The sequence below is a fragment of the Schistocerca serialis genome, chromosome 1 (genome assembly GCF_023864345.2).
Source record: "Schistocerca serialis cubense isolate TAMUIC-IGC-003099 chromosome 1, iqSchSeri2.2, whole genome shotgun sequence".
NCBI lineage: Eukaryota > Metazoa > Arthropoda > Insecta > Orthoptera > Acrididae > Schistocerca > Schistocerca serialis.
Window position 1 is genome coordinate 698,217,932 of NC_064638.1, and position 7,673 is coordinate 698,225,604.

Genomic DNA, 7,673 nt, shown 5'->3' on the forward strand with positions numbered 1-7,673 from the left:
TATCATGCGTACTGCCACCTGGCTCCCCATCTCATTCTTAGCCACTCAATTTGATCTGCAAAGGCATGACTATAGTTTGTAATTCATTAACCTTAGCCGCAGCTTGCGGCTCTGACGCTGTCCGCCATAGATATCGGGCACTTATAAAGGCACATTTGCATGCCGAGCGTGAGTTTCCTCGGAAACGCGAGATATTAATTAAATAAATAATCAGTGACAAATAAATAAAGCCTATGGCACACAACTGCAGCGCTGTGTCGCTGATAAAACAAAAGTACATTTACGTTACTCGTATGTTTGATTAAGAAGAAAGAGCCCTGGTTGAAGTGGTGCGAGAAGCACGTATTTTAGTTTATTGTCTGGCACACCGCCATATTTCATGATATAGAAAATTACTGCGAGTTGCAACCATACTAGGCACTCGATTCTGTAAAGAATTTATATTTATAAAAGTAAGTAGGATTATGAACTGTAGGCTTATTCATTGAATATATCTGATTTAACTAACTGTGTAATTTTTTGTTTAGTAGACAATCACCTCTGTACGACGTTTTGGCATGGCTGGCAAATTATTGTAATATTGAGATTTAGTTTATGAGTCCGCACCTACCGCAGCAGTCTTTGGAATCGATTTAATTACGAAGTCCGATTATTTCAGTTTTATTTCACGGTCAACTACGAGTAACATTGCCTTTACGAAAAAGCCATTGTCAAGCGTCTGATACCGAATAATCAAAACCTGACGACTCATAGGAGAGCCAATCATACAGATAAAAATAATTAATATTTCATTTTATTTTATTTTATTTTATTTATTTTATATTGGCGACTGCGTGTCGGACTTGTTATTTTGTCATTTGTTACATTGTTCTCTTTGTTTCATGGGAAAAATCAACCTTCTGGTCCTGGACTTGACTATATGAGAAATAAAAAAAAATCAGAAGATATTTGCCAATTATAAAATTTTGCGGGAAGACGCAAAGAAGCTTCCAGCAAAATAAGGTAAGACGCAGCATCTTTGCATTAGCAGGCTTGACCAGACGTATAATTCAGTGTATTAGCTTTTCAGTAAAATTCTGTAGTGTTTCTTTTCCGCATAACAGTTTCAGTGATAAATTCCATTCTCAGTATTTTTCCTTAAACAATAACGTATGCAACAATACCAATACACGAGTGTACAATATGGCCGACTTCTGTACGATATCATGTAACATGGCCAGCAGCCATTACCAATAATCTCAAATTCAGTTTATATTTTTAAATTAACAGACAGCCATTGTTGCTACGACCGATTCATACTCAACTGTATTTTATTTTAAAATCAGTGTCAAATATTTTCTTGAAACATATATCACGTGTGGCATGGTAATAACTAGAAAACAATACGCAAAAATGGAACAGCAAAGACGTACTATTCAGACGCAATCCGACTCGGACGAGAGACAAATGTTAGAAAATGACTTTACGACAGCAATCGGTAGTGACGATTCATCAAACATTGACGCGAGTGTTGACGAAAATTTTGACAATAGGCCTTCCACCACAAAAATTTCAAAGTCTCAATCAGAGCCCATGTTAATGCATGACGTCACGTCTAATGACGCGGCGGGGGCAGAGACCTTGCAAACGGTAAACATTGCCGACATGTTACAAATGCTAATGAAGCAAAACGCCGAAAACATGGCAACCTTACAGATGCAAAATGAACAGTTAAAGACACAAAATGACGGAATCAAATCTGATCTCATAGCACTCAAGACAGCTAATGACACTTTATGTAAGCGTGTGGAACTTATAGACGCCACACTGACCAAACAGATGACTGAACTCAGTACGAAATTTTCCAAGCTTAGTACGAGACAAGAAAAGACTACAAATGACGTAGCACTTTTACAGACACAATTAAAAAACCTTAATGTCACGTGTGAAGCTCTTACTGAACAAATTCAAACATATCCTTCAGTACACGACAACCTTGAAAAACGAATTACTGACGTGCAGAATAAATTTGACGATGTTGAACAACACCTGACTGACATCTTACAATCTGATGCCACAGCTCATTTTCAAAATATTAATAAAGAATTTCATGATTGGGTAGAGAACAAAGACAAACATTTTGATAGATGCATACGTGAAAATTTACCAACAATTGTGCACGACTCCGTAGCGGAATACATCACTAATAACAAACAGCTGATTAGTGACGCAGTACAATCCGTCACTGCACCCATGAGACAATTCACCGATCAACCACAGTCTGAATGTAACGAAAATATCAGTCAAAATGTACAGTTCAGAAATCAATATACATTCGAGTATGACGCACACATACCGCACACAACATACACACAAGAACAAAACACACCGCGACAACAACACATACCACAACGTGCAAACACAAACACAAGGTATTATCATGGTAAACCACAGCAACATTATCGTAATTACTCGCCAGCTGAGCATTGCAGTAATTACAGTGGTACAAATCCATATCATAATGCAAAGGAAGAAGAAAGCTTAATGAAACACAGGCAATTTCAGATTTTTATCCCAGAAAAACGAACCATTCATCCGGTGATTTTTCTCAAATCTTTTAGTAACGCATTTCCACGCACTTGGAGTGACCGGAAAAAGATTTCATATATTGTCGGTTACATCCAAGGCGATGCAGCTGTCTGGGCATACAGTCAAGCTGACGTATGTACCACGTACAGTGAGTTTGAGCGTGCTTTTCTGAACAAATTCTGGTCGCAATCCGTCCAGGAGCGACTCAGAAGACAAATTTTAGAACCTGAAACTTTTAACAGTAAAAATGGTAACTTACGCAGATATTTTGAAAAATACTTGAACATGGGACATTTTCTAGACGAACCAGTCGCAACGCGAGATATACTCCGAGCGTTGAAGGCCAAATTGCCTTTCAACATTAAGGAAAAACTTCTACATATCCCGGATGACGATTCAGATTATTTTTTAACAGCTTTAGATTCGGTTGACATGTTACTTGAAGATCAGCGCTTCGCGCGGCAAAACAGCAGCCACAATGTTTACACTAGTGGTATGCAAAACATGCAGGCTTGCCAACACAGTTCTGGCGCGCCCACAGTTGGAAACGCGGTACAACAAAAACAGCAAACTCACATGCCGTCTCAGTACGGAAATCAAAATCAACACGCGTATTCCAATACAAACAATAGTTACAACAGTAATAACATTTCATGCGGCAATCCATACAAAAGGCACCGCGGTAATAACTACAACGGTAACAACGGATACAAAGGTAATAACAAAAACACAAACAGAAATAGAAATAATAATAACTACGAGCCAAGACAGCATCAAGGTTGGACTCGTAGCGATCAATACTTTCATTCAAACACTGCTTTACCACAGCAGCCACCAGGACAAAATTGGAGCATACCTTACGACCGACAGGTAAGTTATAATGCGCAACAGCAACAACAACCGCAAAAGTTTGGAGATCATAATAGGCAATATCCGAATGTGAATATAATAGAAATGACACCTGATGCACAACCTCAATCTGTGTCAGTACCTAGTACAAATGCTAATCCAACAAACTAGAAACAGTCACTACTTTGCCCCAGGTCGTGGCTGAAGAATCCTTGGGGGGCGGCTTCAATGTTAATCAGTTATTTGACATCACACTTGAACAACAGAATAATGATATGCCGAGTAATTCTAAACAAAAACTACCTGTTTTATTTATAAGATACAATCACAATAACAATATATCAGATGAACTTTTACAAGACAGTACACAATGTCGTTTAAACACAAATGAAATTGTTTTAGCATCCACTACTGGTGTAGTAGGTGGGATTCCAACTACTATTATCCTAGATACAGGTGCAGCTGTGAGCGTTTTATCTTTTAATTTTTATAAAAAGATGTGTGAATTGGAACCTGTGCCTGAGTTTCCTGCCCAAAACTGTAAAATAACTACTGCACTAGGTAATAAGTCATGTAGGGTTACGAAGCAAGTTTTTGTAAACGTTAAAATAGGTAATGGAACCGTACAATGGCCATTCCTGGTTGTACAAAACCTTGTGACTAATTGCATATTAGGAATAGATATTATGAGCGAGAAGGACTGCATTATAGACTTCTCCAAAGGTAAATGTATTTTAAATGATAAAAGCAGGGTAATTATTATTGATTTGGACAGGAGAACTCTAAAGCATGACAAACACTGTACAGGGTACAAGGTTCAGTTAGTACTTGACAAAGACATTCAAGACATGCAAACACACTCATCTGACGCAGAGCTAATGGACTTGAAAACATTGCTTGATCATAAGATAAATGAAGCTACAGCTCTCAGTGTACATGAACGTATAAAACTACAGGAAGTGTTATCCAAATATTTACAAGTTTTTACCAAACGATTAGGTGTTATCAACATGTATGTGTACAAGATTGAAGTTAAGCCTCACAAGATCTTCTACCATAAGACATATAACGTACCGTTATCTCAACGACCTGCTGTGTGGCAAGAATTAAAACAAATGTTAGACTGGAAGGTCATTGAACCATCCATCTCACCTTACTGTAGTCCTCTACTTGTTGTCAAAAAATCAAATGGAAGCATTAGGTTAGTGTTAGACGCACGAGCTATTAATGAAATAATTTTACCGGTTCACACAAAACCTGAAAATTTAGAAGAGCAATTACAGAAATTTCTAGATGCAAAATATTTTTCCACAATAGATCTCGCTAATTCGTTTTGGCAGGTGGGTATCACTCCTGATTCTCGGAAATATACTGCATTTATGTTCGGGGGGCGAACCTATCAGTTTTGTGTTCTACCCTTCGGACTGAATGTCAGCTCTGGGGTATTCATTACAGCCCTGGATACCGTGCTTGGCGACGATTTAGTTGAGACAGTCACACACTATGTAGATGATATACTGATAGCTACACAATCCTGGAATGAACACGTTGACACACTTCAAAGAATTTTAGAAAATAAAAGAAGTATTGACTACGCTGACACATCACGCACAGATACGAAACAAACATCACAGAAACATAATAAAAAGAAAACAAAAATTCGAGGTAGGAATGCTTGTACTACTTCGTACTCATCATAAATCTGTTGCACTCAAACGACGCAACGCTAAGTGGCGTCTGCTATATGAAGGACCTTATATAATTGTTAACATACCGCACCCTGGTGCGTATCTGTTACAACATCGTAGAACTAACAAAATTATTGGGCTATACGCACACCGAGATCTTAGAGCATTTCAGGCTGAATAATGTAAAAGTCATACCCATCAAAATATTGCTAAGCAACTCGAAAAACTCTGTTGCTACAACACAGATAATAAGTAGTATAGAAATTTTCATTTCAGCGTTCCAGTGACGCAGTTGAAGACAGAAGAACTTTTCTTTCAACGCCGCGGCTCCACCGAGAAGACTGAATATTAAAGTAAAATTTATGATTACGTAGCAGTGAATGATATATAAATTTTTCACGGAACATTTGTTATTGTAGGTACCACTGACTTGGTATGACACCTGACGAACTGACAGACGTCATCTGTGAAGCGATCTTTTACTTTGAGAAATAGATTGGACGCACATCTCTCAACACGAAAAGCATCTATCAGTAGTGTGATGATGATGATGTTTGGTTTGTAGGGCGCTCAACGGCGCGGTTATCAGCGCCCGTACAATTTCCCAACCTTTGCTCAGCCCAATTTCGCCACTTTCCTGGATGATGATGAAATGATGAGGACAACACAAACACCCAGTCATCTCGAGGCAGGTGAAAATTCCTGACCCCGCCGGGAATCGAACCCGGGACCCCGTGCTCCGGAAGCGAGAACGCAACCGCGAGACCACGAGCGGCGGACATCTATCAGTAGTCAAGGCCACACAGACACTCTACACACACGCACAAAACGCGAGGAATCGAACATTTTCTCTCTCTTACTATTTTGAATATTTATTGAGTAGCGAAAACGCCTGGTCTTGCCTACTGATGTAATGAATGTTGTGTCTAACCTATCTTAATTTCAGATGACATCACAAAAAACATCGATAATATCCCAGCAAAACTGCTAAAGAGGATGCAATTCATCTAATCAAATGTGACACAATGTAATAACCTATAGCGATGTAATGATGATGTAAACATGGTTATGTGAAACTGTATTATGTTTATGCTAAGAAAATATGTGACGTGTGTATGTATAATTACTTATTTTCTTTTTAACTGATGTATCATGTAAAAATTTGAACAAAACGAGTGCCAAAAAGACATTGCATAGTGAACCTCTGTTCACGGACATTAACGAACATTTAGGTGAGCTATATTCAGCAAAAAACTGAATATGTGAAGTGCATAATTCGTGCATCGTCTAGTGACATTACTACAGTACCCAACTTCAAGATCTTAACTGGATTAAATGGACACAAAGTGCCTGTCCAGAAAACAACACGACGGGTGGAAGAGTTTTGGTTGGAACTTCAGGGAATGAAATGTTCTCGAAATGTGGCGGACACTCTTACCTGGACTGTCCAAGGATCGACGCCAGCTATGTGCCGTCCGAGGTTCTGCAACCAAGCTTCCACGGAATGTAAAAAAAAAAAACGAACTGCACGTGGACCAATTACTCGACGGGTCACGTCTGATCTGTAATAAACAATGCTTTTTGTCACAACGAACTGCATCACAACGACTATAATGGAAATAGGAAATGGACACGCTTATGTATTAATCACGTTGTTATACAACGATGTTACTGTGATCAAAAAACTTTACCACGACGATACTAACCTGTAAAAAATTATTGTGCAGCAGATGAATATGAACTGTGATAACGACACCATGTGTATAGGTCAACGCACCTGAAACAACAGAACATTTTTCGTTGAAGCATTTCATTGCAATGCTATGTAACTAAGAACATTCAACAATCTAAAGTTGTATTGTATTATAACAAATATTGTAATTTTAAAACTAAGTTACCTGTCATAGAATGTAGTCTTCATATGTAATCTTGGTGGAATATTTTCTTTGTGCAACGACTAAGAAATGCGCGCGCACACGAACAATATGAACTGCAATACTGTGCCGCGTGATCTAAATTTACGAAATAACGGCAGTGCCGTAGTTACACAGACGCTTCTGCGCATGCGCGCACTCTGTTTTGCCAACATAAGAACTTTTTCGGCGCACGCGCGTCATTCAAATTTTGTATATAATATACAGTATAATGTAAGTCATGTAAATAGTTGTAGATAACTTAGATTTTCTTGTGCCTTTAGGTGAATTGCTCGCCTGCAGGTGTGTCCTTTCGCCTCGCAATTCAGGGGGCAATATAAAGGCACATTTGCATGCCGAGCGTGAGTTTCCTCGGAAACGCGAGATATTAATTAAATAAATAATCAGTGACAAATAAATAAAGCCTATGGCACACAACTGCAGCGCTGTGTCGCTGATAAAACAAAAGTACATTTACGTTACTCGTATGTTTGATTAAGAAGAAAGAGCCCTGGTTGAAGTGGTGCGAGAAGCACGTATTTTAGTTTATTGTCTGGCACACCGCCATATTTCATGATATAGAAAATTACTGCGAGTTGCAACCATACTAGGCACTCGATTCTGTAAAGAATTTATATTTATAAAAGTAAGTAGG

At 38.5% G+C, this 7,673-nt stretch overlaps 1 long non-coding RNA gene across 1 annotated transcript; it reads right to left on the reverse strand.

The window, feature by feature from the left end:
- Window positions 1-6,543: 6,543 nt before the first annotated feature.
- On the reverse strand, window positions 6,544-7,127 carry LOC126458059 (uncharacterized). Its single transcript, XR_007585568.1, has 3 exons — window positions 7,004-7,127; window positions 6,812-6,882; window positions 6,544-6,667 (listed from the first exon to the last, which is right to left on the reverse strand). It is a non-coding gene; the product is annotated as an uncharacterized LOC126458059 (long non-coding RNA).
- Between the last annotated feature and the right edge of the window lie 546 nt (window positions 7,128-7,673).